This window comes from Zea mays, chromosome 7, assembly GCF_902167145.1.
Source record: "Zea mays cultivar B73 chromosome 7, Zm-B73-REFERENCE-NAM-5.0, whole genome shotgun sequence".
Classification (NCBI taxonomy): Eukaryota; Viridiplantae; Streptophyta; class Magnoliopsida; order Poales; family Poaceae; genus Zea; species Zea mays.
The window spans coordinates 1,429,073-1,448,416 of record NC_050102.1 but is presented as its reverse complement, the minus strand read 5'-3'; positions in this window follow the sequence as shown (position 1 = coordinate 1,448,416).

Genomic DNA, 19,344 nt, shown 5'->3' with positions numbered 1-19,344 from the left:
CGCCGTCTTCCGGGGCTGAGCCCGGGTCCGAGCCCTGGGTCGGGCGGAGCGGAGTTCGCCGTCTTCCGGGGCTGAGCCCGAGTCCGAGCCCTGGGTCGGGCGGAGCGGAGTTCGCCGTCTTTCGGGGCTGAGCCCGAGTCCGAGCCCTGGGTCGGGCGGAGCGGAGTTCGCCGTCTTCCGGGGCCTAGCCCGAGTCCGAGCCCTGGGTCGGGCGGAGCGGAGTTTCCTATGGCGCCTTTGGCAAGGCCTGACTGCCTGTCAGTCTCACTCTGTCAAGTGGCACTGCAGTCGGAGTGGTGCAGGCGGCGCTGTCCTTCTGTCAGACCGGTCAGTGGAGCGGCGAAGTGACAGCGGTCACTTCGGGTCTGCCGGGGGGCGCGCGTCAGGATAAAGGTGTCAGGCCACCTTTGCATTAAATGCTCCTGCGACTCGGTCGGTCGGCGCGGCGATTTAGTCAGGGTTGCTTCTTAGCGAAGGCAAAGCCTCGGGCGAGTCGGAGATGCGTCCGCCGTTAAAAAGGGGGGCCTCGGGCGAGACGGAAACCCCTCGGGGTCGGCTGCCCTTGCCCGAGGCTGGGCTCGGGCGAGGCGTGATCGAGTCGCTCGTATGGACTGATCCCTGACTTAATCGCACCCATCAGGCCTCTGCAGCTTTATGCTGATGGGGGTTACCAGCTGAGAATTAGGCGTCTTGAGGGTACCCGTAATTATGGTCCCCGACACATTGGTCAGTTGGCCGCCACGCGCATCGGCCCAGAATTGGACACCGCTCCCGCTGGTCTCAGTTGGTGGGGCCATCGGGTCAGTGTCGTGGTCGTCATCTTTCCCATGCGCATTCGTCTCCGTGGAGCTCGGGATACCGACGCGAATTGCTTGCCGGTGGGGCCACGTCGTCGGGCATCTCCTCTTCCTTCGTCGCTCTCCTCGGACAGACTCAATAGTCGACGCGCGGCGCGGGAATCGTGGGCAACCACGACAAGTGCGGGGACCGAGTCCTGCATGGAGCCTTCGAGTGCGGGGTCCCCGACCTATAAAATGTCTACGCCAGACCTCGTGGCTTTCCCCTATCTGCACGCCACCACCAGACATTACCGCGCGAGGGAGAGAAAATCACGACCACCTCAATTTCCCACTGACGCCGATAATCCGTGGAATTGGGAGACCGGGGATAGGCGCCGGTGCGTGGGGTGATCTCGGACCGGCTGTCACGGGGGGGATTCCTGCTTCCTGCGCCATTGATTGCTCACCGGAGTAATGGCGCCGCCACGGATCCGCACACCTTCGTGGGCAGAGCACAGCTCGGCGTGATTCACGGTAAGGACTCCTTCCCCCGACTCGCGTTCATCTCTAGTTCATGTAGTGTCGTTCGGCTAAGGAAATAGGCCCGGGAGGGGCGGGAGCACGCCGTTCCGGCGGGTTCACCGTCGTCGGGTGGACGGCGCTGCCGCCTGGGCGCTCTGGGACTGGGAGAATCGCGTGCACCGTCGGATCATGATGGACGGAGGAGATTAGAAGGGAGATGTACAGGTTCGGCTCATTAAAATGGGACCACCAGATGGGAATCCAAGGGCATAGGATTGATCGCAGTCACATTAAATCTGGGGCGTGGATCTTGGATCCTGGGGCTCGGGTTGCGTACCGATTCGAACGCGGCCAGATTTAATCGTGGCCCTCGGTTTCAATCAAACGGCCAGGACATGCCAATACCGCTTCAGCTGCCCACTTCACAGAAAAGCCCTTAAGTTTTTAAGATAACAACCCGCCGTCCACTATAACTGCTCAAGGAGTCTGTGGAATCTTTACGTTTTAACCCTGTGTTTTTGTTTATTTAGCGCGCAGTCCAGACACCTATTAAAACCAGGAAATTCATTTAGAAAATGTTTTTTCAGTATAAAATTAATTGCAGAAACATGTTAAATTCCTAGAAAATTCATATCAAATCCAAATTAATCCATTCCAGTTCCTATAATTTTAAAATAATGTTGTTTATCAAATAGTGCCACTTATTTGTCATGAAAGCCACTTTAAAATTGATTTCCTAATTAATCCTATATCAAATACATAAAACCTTAGGAAATTCGTATCTTCTCCGTTTTAACTCCGATTTGATCCGTTCAAGTTGCGTTAGTCTCGTAGAAACGCGTAGATCATTATTATGCAGTATGTTCTTATGTTTGGTGTGATGTTAATTTTGTCTATACCATGTCTGTTTGTATTGTTACGACTAGAAGTGAGGTTACGAAGATCTGAATTTCATCCTGTCACCTGGAATCTCAAGTGCCAGGCAAGTTGTGCCCTTGATTCACTTTTGTTACCCAATAATGTTCTTTATAATCATTTACCATGCATAGGTTTAATTTTGATGGGACCCAATAGGTCACCCTAGATTGTTTATCTCATTACCATGTTTACCCCTGAATCACTTGGGTAGTTTGCTATTGCTTTATATGGTTTTGGGATAATCATTTATTATATACATGTTCCAGTTATTTTGTTATTCTATTTATGTTCATGTCAAGATCATTATGTTATTGTTAATTGGAACATGGAGCTTAACTTGAGAAACACGTGCCACCACAAGGGAGGAATGGGACCCCTTGGCTGACTAATTAGGAAAGCTAGTGGAAGACTACCTTACCCGAAAGGGACAAGGGCAGTAGGGGAGTTGCATGCAAGGAGGTTCTCAGGTTGATTTTGCTGCGATGGCGGTCAGACGGGGGATTCTTGCAAGTGCTCTTCCCATAAACTGTAGCGAGTTTTCGGAAGCTAGTGGAACTTTGTAAAGGCCTCGTAGTGGATCCCTAGCCATTCACCTTGGTAGTGTCTAAGGGCCTAGCTAACCCCGGTGAAAGGGAATTAGGCTTACACCTATTTCCTATACTAATTTTGGTGGTTGAATTGCCCAACACAAATAATTGGACTAACTAGTTTGCCCAAGTTTATAAGTTCTACAGGTACAAAGGTTCACCATAAGCCAATAAAAAGACCAAGAAAAAGGGTTCAAACAAAGGAGCAAAGGGACAACCGAAGGCACCCTGGTCGGGCGCACCGGACTGTCCGGTGTGCCACCGGACAGTGTCCGGTGCACCAGGGAAGATCGACTTCAAACTCTTCACCTTCGGGAATTCTCAGAGCTGGCGCACTATAATTCACCAGACATGTCCGGTGTACACCGGACTGTCCGGTGTAACTGCGGGGCAACAGCTACTTCAGGCGCCAACGGCTACCTGCAGCGCATTAAATGCGCGCCAGCGCGTGTAGAGGTTAGGCACGCCCATGCTGGCGCACCGGACACCCTACAGTTCATGTCCGGTGCACCACAGGACATCCAGGAGGGCCCAGCGTCAGAGCTCCAACGGTCGGAACCCTAACGGCCTGGTGACGTGGCTGTCGCACCGGACATGTCCAGTGTGCACCGGACTATCCGGTGCGCCATACGACAGACAGCTTCCACCAAACGACTAGTTTGGTGGTTGGGGCTATAAATACCCCCAACCACCCCACATTCAAGTCATCCAAGTTTTCCACTTCTCAACCACTTACAAGAGCTAAGCATTCAATTCTAGACACACTCAAGTGATCAAATCCTCTCCAATTCCACACAAGGCTTTAGTGATTAGCGAGAGAGATTTGTCGTGTTCTTTTGAGCTCTTGCGCTTGGATTGCTTCTTTCTTTCTCACTTGTTCTTGTGATCAAAACTCCATTGTAACCGAGGCAAGAGACACCAATTGTGTGGTGGTCCTTGCGGGGAAGTTTTGTTCCCGGTTTTGATTTGAGAAGAGAAGCTCACTCGGTCCGCGGGATCGTTTGAGAGAGGGTAAGGGTTGAAAGAGACCCGGCCTTTGTGGCCTCCTCAACGGGGAGTAGGTTTGCAAGAACCGAACCTCGGTAAAACAAATCCGCGTGTCACACTTTTCATTTGCTTGCGATTTGTTTTGCGCCCTCTCTCTCGGACTCATTTTTATTTCTAACGCTAACCCGGCTTGTAGTTGTGATCAATTTTGTAAATTTCAGTTTCGCCCTATTCACCCCCCTCTAGGCGACTTTCAATTGGTATCAAAGCCCGGTGCTTCATTAGAGCCTAACCGCTCGAAGTGATGTCAGGAGATCACACCAAGAGGGAGATGGAGACCGGCGACAAGCCTACTACGAGTCACGGGAGCACTTCATTGGAAGAGTCCCGCACCAAGAGGAAGGAGAAGAAGAAGAGCTCCTCCAACAAAGGGAAGGGGAAGGATAAGAAATCCTCTTCCCACAAATCGCATCGAAAAGGCGACAAGCACAAGAGGATGAGGAAAGTGGTCTACTACGAGACCGACACTTCATCAACATCGACCTCCGACTCCGATGCACCGTCCGTCACTTCTAAGCGCCAAGAGCGCAAGAAGTATAGTAAGATCCCCCTACGCTACCCCTCAAAGCGTACTCCTTTACTCTCCGTTCCATTAGGCAAACCACCGGTTTTTGACGGTGAAGATTATAACATGTGGAGTGACAAAATGAGGCACCATCTAACCTCACTCCACACAAGCATATGGAATGTTGTTGAGTTTGGTGTACAGGTACCATCCGTAGGGGATGAAGACTACGACTCGGATGAGGTGGCCCAAATCCACCACTTTAACTCCCAAGCAACCACTATACTCCTCGCCTCTCTAAGTCGAGAGGAGTATAACAAGGTGCAAGGGCTAAAAAGTGCGAAGGAAATTTGGGACGTACTCAAGACCGCGCACGAGGGAGACGAGGTGACCAAGATCACCAAGCGGGAGATGATCGAGGGGGAGCTCGATCGCTTCATGCTTCACCAAGGGGAGGATCCACAAGTAATGTACAACCGCTTGAAGACCTTGGTGAACCAAGTGCGCAACCTCAGGAGCGAAAAATGGGATGACCATGAGATGGTCAAGGTTATTCTTAGATCCCTCGTATTCCTTAACCCTACACAAGTTCAATTAATTCGAGGTGATCCTAGATATAAGCTAATGTCCCCCGAGGAAGTGATAGGTAAATTTGTAAGCTTTGAGCTAATGATTAAAGGCTCAAAGAAAATCATCGAGCAAGGCACTTCTTCCACACCCGAGGCACAACCGGTTGCATTCAAGGCGACGGAGGAGAAGGAGGAGTCTACACCAAGTCGAACACCCATCGACGCCTCCAAGCTCGACAACGAGGAGATGGCACTCATCATCAAGAGCTTCCGTCAAATCCTCAAGCAAAGGAGGGGGAAAGACTACAAGCCCCGCTCCAAGAAAGTGTGCTACAAGTGTGGTAAGCCCGGTCATTTTATTGCTAAATGTCCATTATCTAGTGATAGTGACAGGAGCGACGACAAGAAGGGGAGAAGAAAGGAAAAGAAGAGACACTACAAGAAGAAGGGCGGCGATGCCCACGTGTGCCGTGAGTGGGACTCCGATGAGAGCTCCACCGACTCCTCCTCCGACGAGGACGCCGCCAACATCGCCGTCACCAAGGGACTTCTCTTCCCCAACGTCGGCCACAAGTGCCTCATGGCCAAGGAGGGCAAAAAGAAGAAGGTAAAATCAAGATCCTCCACTAAATACGAAACCTCTAGTGATGAGGATGATGCTAGCAATGAGGAGGGTAACTTGTGCATTCTTTTTGCCGATCTAAACATGCAACAAAAAAAATTAAATGAATTGATTAGTGCTATTCATGAGAAGGATGATCTCTTGGACTCTCAAGAGGACTTCCTTATTAAGGAAAACAAAAAGCATGTTAAGGTCAAAAATGCTTATGCTCTACAAGTTGAAAAATGTGAAAAATTATCTAGTGAGCTAAGCACTTGCCATGAGACTATTGACAACCTTAGAAATGAAAATGCTAGATTAATTGCTAAGGTTGACTCTCATGTTTGTGATGTTTCAATTCCCAATCTTAGAAATGATAATGATGATTTGCTTGCTAAGATAAAGGAATTGAATGACTCTCTTGCTAGTCTTAGGATTGAAAATGAAAAATTAATTGCTAAGGCTAAAGATTTTGATGTTTGCAATGTTACTATTTCTAACCTTAGAAGTGAAAATGATATATTACATGCTAAGGTTGTAGAATTAAAATCTTGCAAACCCTCTACATCTACTATTGAGCATGTTTCTATTTGCACTAGATGTAGAGATGTTGATATTGATGCTATTCATGATCATATGGCTTTAATTAAACAACAAAATGATCATATAGCAATATTAGATGCTAAAATTGCCGAGCATAACTTAGAGAATGAAAAGTTTAAATTTGCTAGAAGTATGCTCAATAATGGGAGACGCCCTGGCATCAAGGATGGCATTGGCTTCCAAAGAGGAGACAATGTCAAACTTAGTGCCCCTCCTAAAAATTTGTCTAACTTTGTTAAGGGCAAGGCTCCCATGCCTCAGGATAACGAGGGTTACATTTTGTACCTTGTCGGTTATCCCGAGAGCAAAATTAGGAGAATTCATTCTAGGAAGTCTCACTCTGGACCTAACCATGCTTTTATGTATAAGGGTGAGACATCTAGCTCTAGGCAACCAACCCGTGCTAAGTTGCCTAGAAAGAAAACTCCTAGTGCATCAAATAATCATGGCATTTCATTTAAAACTTTTGATGCATCTTATGTTTTGACTAACAAATCCGGCAAGGTAGTTGCCAAGTTTGTTGGGGGCAAACACAAGGGCTCCAAAACTTGTGTTTGGGTACCCAAAGTTCTTGTTTCTAATGCCAAAGGACCCAAAACCGTTTGGGTACCTAAAGTCAAGAACTAAACTTGTTTTGTAGGTTTATGCATCCGGGGGCTCAAGTTGGATCATCGACAGCGGGTGCACAAACCACATGACGGGGGAGAAGAAGATGTTCTCCTCCTACGAGAAAAACCAAGATCCCCAACGAGCTATCACATTCGGGGATGGTAATCAAGGTTTGGTCAAAGGTTTGGGTAAAATTGCTATATCTCCTGACCATTCCATTTCCAATGTTTTTCTTGTAGATTTTTTAGATTACAATTTGCTTTCCGTATCTCAATTATGTCAAATGGGCTACAACTGTCTATTTACTGATGTAGGTGTCACTGTCTTTAGAAGAAGTGATGATTCAATAGCATTTAAGGGAGTGTTAGAGGGTCAGCTATACTTGGTAGATTTTGATAGAGCTGAACTCGACACTTGCTTAATTGCTAAGACTAACATGGGTTGGCTCTGGCACCGCCGACTAGCTCATGTTGGAATGAAGAATCTTCATAAGCTTCTAAAGGGAGAACACATTTTAGGACTAACAAATGTTCATTTTGAGAAAGACAGGATTTGTAGCGCATGCCAAGCCGGGAAGCAAGTTGGCACCCATCATCCACACAAGAACATCATGACAAGTGACAGGCCACTGGAGCTCCTACACATGGATTTATTCGGCCCGATCGCTTACATAAGCATCGGCGGAAGTAAGTACTGTCTAGTTATTGTGGATGATTATTCTCGCTTCACTTGGGTGTTCTTTTTGTAGGAAAAATCCCATACCCAAGAGACCTTAAAGGGATTCTTGAGACGGGCTCAAAATGAGTTCGGCTTAAGGATCAAGAAAATTAGAAGCGACAACGGGACGGAGTTCAAGAACTCACAAATAGAAGGCTTCCTTGAGGAGGAGGGCATCAAGCATGAGTTCTCTTCTCCCTACACCCCACAACAAAATGGTGTAGTGGAGAGGAAGAATCGAACTCTATTGGACATGGCAAGAACCATGCTTGATGAGTACAAGACGCCGGATCGGTTTTGGGCCGAGGCGGTCAACACCGCCTGCTACGCCATCAACCGGTTATATCTACACCGAATCCTCAAGAAGACATCCTATGAACTCCTAACCGGTAAAAAGCCCAATATTTCATATTTTAGAGTCTTTGGTAGCAAATGCTTTATTCTTGTTAAAAGAGGTAGAAAATCAAAATTTGCTCCTAAGACTGTAGAAGGCTTTTTACTAGGATATGATTCAAACACAAGGGCATATAGAGTCTTTAACAAGTCCTCAAGACTAGTTGAAGTTTCTTGTGACGTTGTGTTTGATGAGACTAACGGCTCTCAAGTAGAGCAAGTTGATCTTGATGAGATAGGTGAAGAACAGGCTCCGTGCATCGCGCTAAGGAACATGTCCATTGAGGATGTGTGCCCTAAGGAATCCGAAGAGCCTCCACATACACAAGATCAACCATCCTCCTCCACGCAAGCATCTCCACCAACTCAAAATGAGGACGAAGCTCAAGTTGATGAAGGACAAGATCAAAGAGATGAGCCACCTCAAGATGACGACAATGATCAAGGGGGAGATGCAAATGATCAAGACAAGGAGGATGAAGAACCAAGACCGCCACACCCAAGAGTCCACCAAGCAATCCAACGAGATCACCCCGTCGACACCATCCTCGGCGACATTCATAAGGGGGTAACCACTCGATCTCGTGTTGCACATTTTTGTGAGCATTATTCTTTTGTTTCCTCTATTGAGCCACACAGGGTAGAGGAAGCACTTCAAGATTCGGATTGGGTGATGGCGATGCAAGAGGAGCTCAACAATTTCACGAGGAACGAGGTATGGCATTTAGTTCCGCGTCCTAACCAAAATGTTGTAGGAACCAAATGGGTCTTCCGCAACAAGCAAGATGAGCATGGTGTGGTGACAAGGAACAAAGCTCGACTCGTGGCCAAGGGATATTCACAAGTCGAAGGTTTGGATTTCGGTGAAACCTATGCACCCGTAGCTAGGCTTGAGTCAATTCGCATATTATTAGCCTATGCTACTTACCATGGCTTCAAGCTTTATCAAATGGACGTGAAGAGTGCCTTCCTCAATGGACCAATCAAGGAAGAGGTCTATGTTGAGCAACCTCCCGGCTTTGAAGACAGTGAGTACCCTAACCATGTCTATAGGCTCTCTAAGGCGCTTTATGGGCTCAAGCAAGCCCCAAGAGCATGGTATGAATGCCTAAGAGATTTCCTTATAGCTAATGGCTTCAAAGTCGGCAAGACCGATCCTACTTTATTCACTAAAACTCTTGACAATGATTTGTTTGTATGCCAAGTTTATGTTGATGATATTATATTTGGGTCTACTAACGAATCTACATGTGAAGAATTTAGTAGGATCATGACACAGAAATTCGAGATGTCTATGATGGGGGAGTTGAAGTATTTTCTAGGATTCCAAGTCAAGCAACTCCAAGAGGGCACCTTCATTAGCCAAACAAAGTATACTCAAGACATTCTAACCAAGTTTGGAATGAAGGATGCCAAGCCCATCAAGACACCCATGGGAACCAATGGGCATCTCGACCTCGACACGGGAGGTAAGTCCGTGGATCAAAAGGTATACCGGTCAATGACAGGTTCATTACTCTATTTATGTGCATCTCGACCGGACATTATGCTTTCCGTTTGCATGTGTGCAAGATTCCAAGCCGACCCTAAGGAATCACACCTTATGGCCGTAAAATGAATCTTGAGATATTTGGCTTATACTCCTAAGTTTGGGCTTTGGTACCCTCCGGGATCCACATTTGATTTGATTGGTTATTCGGATGCCGATTGGGTGGGGTGCAAAATCAATAGGAAGAGCACATCGGGGACTTGCCAGTTCTTGGGAAGATCCTTGGTGTCTTTGAAGCGTCCCCAATCCTCTGGGACTCAAATGTGATACAAGTACTAGTCCCAGGAGGCTAGTAAACACATTTATACATCAGATGATTCCAGATCTGCTTAAACGAGACCAACCTATAAAGGTGGCGAACAACTTTAAGAGTTGGTCCACAACTCGGGACATATCATCAGAGTGGGGCTGAAGCAGCCCGATATACGCAGTGAAGCAAATCAGCGGTCCAACAGCCACAGGCAAGGTTGGGAACAGTCGTAACTCTTACCCGATCTCCTTTTTCTGAAAAAACAACAAATAAGCAAGGGTGAGTACAAACGTACTCAGCAGCCCACCTTCACCCGCGGAATGGGGAAATCATATATAATGCATGGAATATGTGGAGCTCAGGATATTTTGCAGAAACAGCAATATTTTATGCAGAGTTGTTTTGAAAAACATTTTGTATTTTTGCAAAGCGCATCCTCTCCAAAAGGAGCAGGAAGTTTTTCAATATTAGAACAAAATCCCCTGGACTAAACCATCCAGGTATCTCAGCAGTTTCCCACTGGTTTTCCTTTTCAAAAACAGCTACTAGACTTCCCGTCCACCATAGCTCACGGCTCAACCGCCGAACCTTTTAAAAACCACTTTTCTCAAAAGCACCTTTTTTTAAAACAAAACATTAATTGCCATACCATACCAGACTCGTCCATTCCTGTGGACACAGACTATTCAAATAGGTTTGAACTCTGCGCAGAGGTGTACACTTTACCCACTAGTCCGGCTCTACGATCTCATAGCTAGTGAGACCCGAATCCGAATCTCTTTCTTTCCCCGCACGTCCTAACCTTAACGGTTATCCGGAAGGAGTCAGGCCACCACCATGTCCAAACCGGACAAAACTTTCCCCCTCCTTATCCTCCCGGTGCTCCCCAGCCTTCATAACCCTAGGGTCGGACCGCACGAGTTCAGATTGAGTGACTGCCCACACAGTCTCGAGTGGTTGCACTATTAAAGAGTACAGGTAGTGAAGATGACAAACCGGTCCTTATATGAGGGGACAATCCTTCTGCTCACGCCTAAACCAGCTGAGCCATCACCTTAGACCCTCCCCTAAACCAGGGAGTCCCTGATTATCCCACTCACAAGGTGATAAGGGTGAAAACCCTTCATCATACACATTTTGAAAAGCATTTTCTTTTGAAAACTCACACCTTTTCTCAAATCATTTGGAACATATATATCAGGGATTGATTGCGGCAAGCGGATGGGTGGCCATAATAACTTGTCTCAAAATCATATCATGCATAAAATAACAGGCTGAGGGTTGTGGTTGAAAAACATAGGTAATTTATGCATCAAAGGGATCCAGTGAGCTTGCCGTGCTTATTCGGCGAAGGGGGAAGGGGAGCTCGCGGAACTGGCTTCTGGCTCCACCGCCTAGCGTAGACTTGCGGATCTGGCCTCCACGAGACGGCACGAACGCTCCGATAACTATGCAACATGAACAAGCAAACATACAAACGAGCAAGTATACCAACAAATATTTAGTATAGTGGTCAGAATAGTGATACATGGATGGGTAGAGTCTTGAGTAGAATATGTGTCATGTGGTGTTGAGATACTACTAGTGGTGGAGCGGAGGTGCTTACCAGGAGGGTGGACTGGAGGCGAAGCGACACTATGCGTGTAGCCGGCAGAGCAGAGTAACTGAGTGGGTGGGGTGTTTGCCTTGGCTGAGGGTGTTGAGTGTGTGTGGAGAGGGAGAGGGTAGCTGGGTGTATTTATAGCTGGGTGTATGTGGTGTAGCATAGTGAAGTTCACTGTTGGTGAGAATAGTGACGAATGAATCATCTGACTTAGTATGAACAGGAGAGTTATAGGCAGAATATGGGACGAGAGTATTTTGGGAGTCTTCTGAAACATGAACCATGCTTAAGGGATGACATGGTTGGATAGGGAATAATTTGATAAGAATTTAGAAACAAGAATTATTGGAATCTGAGTTTGGAAGCCTGGTTCAAAGGAATCTCAAAGTTAAGCATGCTCAACTTGGAGAAACCTAGGATGGGTGACCAGATGGGAAGTTCCCTACTGGAAGGAAAATCACAGTCACCGGAGTCCGTATGACTGGAATATGGGTCTGGCTGGTATTAAGTGGACTGGACAGCATGATGGATGAGTAGTTGAAATTTGGGGCGATCGGATGATCGATGAATAGTAACGATGATTAGTAACGATGAATAGTGGCGATGGAAAACTAATTATAGATATCATCGATGAATAGCAACGATGATGAATAGTGTATGTGAATAGTAACGATGAATAGTAACGGTGAATAGTAATGGTGAATAGTGACAGTGAATAGTCGTATGAACGAACGATGAACGATGAATAGGAACTATGAACGAACGGACGAACGATCGAATGATCGGACGAACGAACGATCGGAATTTCGGCAGCATAACGGCAGGAAAAGATTATTTGGACGAACGAACGGACGAACGATCGAATGATCGGACGAACGAACGATCGGAATTTCGGCAGCATAACGGCAGGACAAAGATTATCTGGAAGAACGATGAATAGGGACTATGAACGAACGATGAACGATGAATAGAGAACTATGAACGAACGATGAACGATCGAATGATCGAACAAACGAACGATCGAAATTTCGGCAGCATAACGGCAGGAAAAAGATTATTTGGACGAACGAACGGACGAACGATCGAACGATCGGACGAACGGACTAACGAACCATGAACGATCGGACGAACGATCGAACGATCGGACGAACGAACGAACAAACTAAGAACAGGGGGACGAACGATCGAAGAACGATCGAACGATCCTTGTGCTAGTGTGTGCTTGTGTGGAACATGGAGTGGGTGTGTGTGGGGGGGAGAGAGTTGCCATGAAATGGCTTGGGGTGGGATGAGAGGAGGCCCTTGCCCCTCTATTTATAGCCATGGTGGGGGGATTAGGGGGAGGGATGAGAGGATTAGTGGGAGGATGAGAGGATTAGTGGGAGGTTAGCATGTATTTGTCTTGTATAAGTGAGATTAGCTTGTAGAGCTCACCGTATGACACCGGAGACATACGTATACGTATGGGCATGAGGAAAGTTATGAAGAAAATATTTATAGGGACTTGAAAAATGATTCTGAAGATATTTCTCAAGAGGAAAATACTTGGAGATATATCTGTGGAATATTTGGACAGTATTTCTGGACAGAACTTGAAGGGGGTTACTCGAGAAATATCTAGGCGGTATTTCTGGAAAGAAATTGAGGGGGATCACTGGAGAAACATTTGTAGGATATTTGAGGAGGATTTTGGAGAGAATATAGACCACTATATTTTATTTGCTGATATCAACTCGCAAACAAACATTTTGAAATGAAATTTGAAATTCATTTTGAATTTAGAGCGAGTTTGAGAAAATTTCAGGATTTGAATTTTTGGGATGCTACAAATCTACCCCACTTAAAAGGAATCTCGTCCTCGAGATTTGGCTTAGATGGGTTATGGGTATAGCTTTACTTCAGCTACATATCTTCACTTTGCAGACTCTTCGAGGAGATGGAACTTCAACAAAATCTGGCCTTTGAGGGGCATCCGGTTGCTGATTGCAAGCGCTGATTCTGGCTACTCAAAGATCATCTTCAGGCTTCCGCTTTCGCTTGGCAGCTAGCTTATTGAAGAAGCATCGATGCCAACACGCAAACCTTTCTCTTGCGAACTCCCACATGGATTCCTTCATTGACTGGTCTTCTGGTGCTTCATCAACAAAACTTGGGTGACCACTTCTCATCCAGAAACCTATATGCTTCGATGATCTGGTCCTCCACAAGCTTGCTACAGGCCTTCTTCTTTTCTCCATAGCAGGAACCTTACTGGAATACTACCCCACTTAAAAAGAATGAGGGTAGAACTCTTGAATCTTGGGGATTTGAACTCCTTGAAGTACCTCATAACAAGGGTGTTACGGGGCCTTCTTCTGCTGTTGCTGCTTGAGCACGCTGCGGAGAGATGACTGACACAGGGTTGATTTTGGGAGAACCTTCTTCTCATCTTCTCTTCGCTATCTTCTTTTCACTGACCCTTTCTTTCTCTTTGCTCTTCCCACTGGAGGAGTCTATCGATGAGTATTACCATCATACAGAGGAGGAAACCAAAGACTATGAACCATGTACAACAGTCTTCAACCCAAGAATCACCAAGCATTGGGATCTTAGAGGCGAGGGAGTGGGAAAATGGAGTTGCTTGCAATTTGGCAGAGGGGATTTTATCGGGGCTGTTTTTGCTTTGTGCGAGATGGGAGTTGAGGGAGCTGGGGGGGGGTTTATAGGCGAGCGGGGGTGTTCGGTTGCGGAGTAGTGGTGATGGAGTAGGTGCTACGCGGCAGCGGGTGCGATAAGGGGAGGGGGGCCTGGTGTTGCCGGCGATGATGGTGGCGGTGGGTGCGCTGCAAAGGTGGCGTGGGCGGCGGTAGTGCGCTGCAAAGGGGGGCGTGGGGTGGTGGTAGTGCGCATGCAGGCGGGCACGCGTGCGAGGGGCACGGGTGAGTGGTGGGGTCGATGACCCTGATGTTTGTGGTCTCTGGTTCCAAGAATCTTTGCCTCTCTGTATGGTAATAACTCCTGTCCTCTTTTCCTGTTTACTTTGACTCAGGGGCAGTGCTTTGATTCTCACGGTCGGTCCTTTTGACTAAGCGACTGGATAGGTTCCTCTGTAGCTTATTCCAGGCTTCAAGGGTAAGCTTCCCGGTATCTTCTTGGGTAAGGCACTTTTCTCTTCAGATGGGTTAAGATGAGAATGGAAGCATAAGGTAAGGATTAGCTCTAATTTGTGATCTATGTTTTTAGAGAAAACCTTTTTAAGAAAAACGAAAAGAAAAAACACAAGCTCAACAATGATAAGCACAAACAAATCAAATGTTTTGAATAAGGGTAGAATAGAGTTTTTCCAAAGCACGGGCTACTCAGATTCGGGGGCTAAGCATAACTACTATTGCTTGGCTCCTGAATTGAGAACTATGCTAAATGCAACTTATGAGCATTAACGTTAAAGCATCACATATGCACTCAAAAGGGGAGAAAACATCAAGTGAAATTCATTTTGAAATGCCCTAGGGGGCCACACAATTAGAGTTTTGCAAAACACGAGTCTACATGATTACCTCTCATACATGCAGGGCTCTAGCCAAAGTGAAGAAAAACTTCACTACCCAATGCATGCAGAGGACTGGGCATAACTAACTTCAGACCAGGCAGCTTCTCTTCTGGCAGGGCTGGCACACAACTCCAATCTGAGACATCTCCTGGATGGGTCAACAGGGAGCTGATGTTGATGACTTCTTCTGGCGGCGACTGAGATGGTAGAACAGGGTCGAACTCTTCTTCAAGCGGGACTGGCTCTTGTAGCTCCTCTGAGGGCGGCGGTGCTGGCGGGGTGCTTGCAGCTTCTTCTTTGACCTCAAGGGAGGGTGCTGGAATCTTCTTCATGGCGAGGGGCTTAAACAACTCTAGCGGGGGATCTTGGGAGGATTCAGGGTGCTCTTGCTTATCCATAGCCTTAGGGGAGACTGGAATTCCTTCCAAGACTATGGCTCCTTCCGGGAGTTCCCAAGCCTTCTTCTCTCCTCTGATAGAGACCGGGTGACCTTCAAGAATCTGGGGGTCTTCAGCTTTGATGGGTTGAACAGGGTTGGATGAAGCGGGCTCTTGGATCCGCAGGGCTCTACGTTGGTTATGGGTTACCAAGTAGGCCTCCATCAACTTCTAGACGTGCTCATCCTTGGCTTGCTTCAGAGCTTCAACAGCAATGACTTCACGACTCTCCAAGGCAGTTGCACGGGCTTGAGCTGTGGTGAGATCCACATGGAGCTGACGGTTGCGCTTCTCTGCATCTTCTGCTCGGGCAATCATCTGACGGTGGTGCCGAGCCAAGAAATCATACTGTGCATCCAGGGTGAGCAGGTATGCGGTGAGGTACACGACTGTGAGGTCGTCCTCAAGCAACTGCTGACCTTCCAATGCACGCATCCTGGCCATCCAAACAGGACGGTCTCTCTGAAAGGGCGGAAAGAATCTGAGCGGTGTGTCGGCCACTTCTTCTTCATAGATCTGACACAGGGCCCTCAATGCCTTGCGAGCAACGACTTGGCAGGTGTCTTTGAATATGTGCCCACCAGCAGTGACACTCCATTCCACATGGTGCGGACTGGATCCAATGTATACAGTCACGACACACTTCTCTGTGCCATGCTCGATGAATTCACGACCATCATACTCTGGTTGACTCCTGATTCCGAGGCGAACTGTGCATGCTCTCAGCAACTTGGGGAAACCATCTTCATTCTGGCACAAGCTGGTTTGGCAGCGAACCTCCATTTGACTTCTGAGAGAAGGAAAGGGGAAATCATTTTTGAAATGAAGGGATGAGAGCAAGATTTTTTTTAAGAAAATAGTTTGGACTCAAACTTTTGGATCAGGCTAAGGGTTACGTCCTGCGGTCAACCTAACAGCTCTGATACCACCTGAAGCGTCCCCAATCCTCTGGGACTCAAATGTGATACAATTACTAGTCCCAGGAGGCTAGTAAACACATTTATACATCAGATGATTCCAGATCTGCTTAAACGAGACCAACCTATAAAGGTGGCGAACAACTTTAAGAGTTGGTCCACAACTCGGGACATATCATCAGAGTGGGGCTGAAGCAGCCCGATATACGCAGTGAAGCAAATCAGCGGTCCAACAGCCACAGGCAAGGTTGGGAACAGTCGTAACTCTTACCCGATCTCCTTTTTCTGAAAAACAACAAATAAGCAAGGGTGAGTACAAACGTACTCAGCAGCCCACCTTCACCCGCGGAATGGGGAAATCAGATATAATGCATGGAATATGTGGAGCTCAGGATATTTTGCAGAAACAGCAATATTTTATGCAGAGTTGTTTTGAAAAACATTTTGTATTTTTGCAAAGCGCATCCTCTCCAAAAGGAGCAGAAAGTTTTTCAATATTAGAACAAAATCCCCTGGACTAAACCATCCAGGTATCTCAGCAGTTTCCCACTGGTTTTCCTTTTCAAAAACAGCTACTGGACTTCCCGTCCACCATAGCTCACGGCTCAACCGCCGAACCTTTTAAAAACCACTTTTCTCAAAAGCACCTTTTTTTGAAAACAAAACATTAATTGCCATACCATACCAGACTCGTCCATTCCTGTGGACACAGACTATTCGAATAGGTTTGAACTCTGCGCAGAGGTGTACACTTTACCCACTAGTCCGGCTCTACGATCTCATAGCTAGTGAGACCCGAATCCGAATCTCTTTCTTTCCCCGCACGTCCTAACCTTAACGGTTATCCGGAAGGAGTCAGGCCACCACCATGTCCAAACCAGACAAAACTTTCCCCCTCCTTATCCTCCTGGTGCTCCCCAGCCTTCATAACCCTGGGGTCGGACCGCACGAGTTCAGATTGAGTGACTGCCCACACAGTCTCGAGTGGTTGCACTATTAAAGAGTACAGGTAGTGAAGATGACAAACCGGTCCTTATATGAGGGGACAATCCTTCTGCTCACGCCTAAACCAGCTGAGCCATCACCTTAGACCCTCCCCTAAACCAGGGAGTCCCTGATTATCCCACTCACAAGGTGATAAGGGTGAAAACCCTTCATCATACACATTTTGAAAAGCATTTTCTTTTGAAAACTCACACCTTTTCTCAAATCATTTGGAACATATATATCAGGGATTGATTGCGGCAAGCGGCTGGGTGGCCATAATAACTTGTCTCAAAATCATATCATGCATAAAATAACAGGCTGAGGGTTGTGGTTGAAAAACATAGGTAATTTATGCATCAAAGGGATCCAGTGAGCTTGCCGTGCTTATTCGGCGAAGGGGGAAGGGGAGCTCGCGGAACTGGCTTCTGGCTCCACCGCCTAGCGTAGACTTGTGGATCTGGCCTCCACGAGACGGCACGAACGCTCCGATAACTATGCAACATGAACAAGCAAACATACAAACGAGCAAGTATACCAACAAATATTTAGTATAGTGGTCAGAATAATGATACATGGATGGGTAGAGTCTTGAGTAGAATATGTGTCATGTGGTGTTGAGATACTACTAGTGGTGGAGCGGAGGTGCTTACCAGGAGGGTGGACTGGAGGCGAAGCGACACTATGCGTGTAGCCGGCAGAGCAGAGTAACTGAGTGGGTGGGGTGTTTGCCTTGGCTGAGGGTGTTGAGTGTGTGTGGAGAGGGAGAGGGTAGCTGGGTGTATTTATAGCTGGGTGTATGTGGTGTAGCATAATGAAGTTCACTGTTGGTGAGAATAGTGACGAATGAATCATCTGACTTAGTATGAACAGGAGAGTTATAGGCAGAATATGGGACGAGAGTATTTTGGGAGTCTTCTGAAACATGAACCATGCTTAAGGGATGACATGGTTGGATAGGGAATAATTTGATAAGAATTTAGAAACAAGAATTATTGGAATCTGAGTTTGGAAGCCTGGTTCAAAGGAATCTCAAAGTTAAGCATGCTCAACTTGGAGAAACCTAGGATGGGTGACCAGATGGGAAGTTCCCTACTGGAAGGAAAATCACAGTCACCGGAGTCCGTATGACTGGAATATGGGTCTGGCTGGTATTAAGTGGACTGGACAGCATGATGGATGAGTAGTTGAAATTTGGGGCGATCGGATGATCGATGAATAGTAACGATGATTAGTAACGATGAATAGTGGCGATGGAAAAGTAATTATAGACATCATCGATGAATAGTAACGATGATGAACAGTAACGATAAATAGTAACGATGATGAATAGTGTATGTGAATAGTAACGATGAACAGTAACGGTGAATAGTAATGGTGAATAGTGACAGTGAATAGTCGTATGAACGAACGATGAACGATGAATAGAAACTATGAACGAACGGACGAACGATCGAATGATCGGACGAACGAACGATCGGAATTTCGGCAGCATAACGGCAGGAAAAGATTATTTGGACGAACGAACGGACGAACGATCGAATGATCGGACGAACGAACGATCGGAATTTCGGCAGCATAACGGCAGAACAAAGATTATCTGGAAGAACGATGAATAGGGACTATGAACGAACGATGAACGATGAATAGGGAACTATGAACGAACGATGAACGATCGAATGATCGAACAAACGAACGATCGAAATTTCGGCAGCATAACGGCAGGAAAAAGATTATTTGGACGAACGAACGGACGAACGAACCATGAACGATCGGACGAACGATCGAACGAACGAACGAACAAACTAAGAACAGGGGGACGAACGATCGAAGAACGATCGAACGATCCTTGTGCTAGTGTGTGCTTGTGTGGAACATGGAGTGGGTGTGTGTGGGGGGGGAGAGAGTTGCCATGAAATGGCTTGGGGTGGGATGAGAGGAGGCCCTTGCCCCTCTATTTATAGCCATGGTGGGGGGATTAGGGGGAGGGATGAGAGGATTAGTGGGAGGATGAGAGGATTAGTGGGAGGTTAGCATGTATTTGTCTTGTATAAGTGAGATTAGCTTGTAGAGCTCACCGTATGACACCGGAGACATACGTATATGTATGGGCATGAGGAAAGTTATGAAGAAAATATTTATAGGGACTTGAAAAATGATTCTGAAGATATTTCTCAAGAGGAAAATACTTGGAGATATATATGTGGAATATTTGGACAGTATTT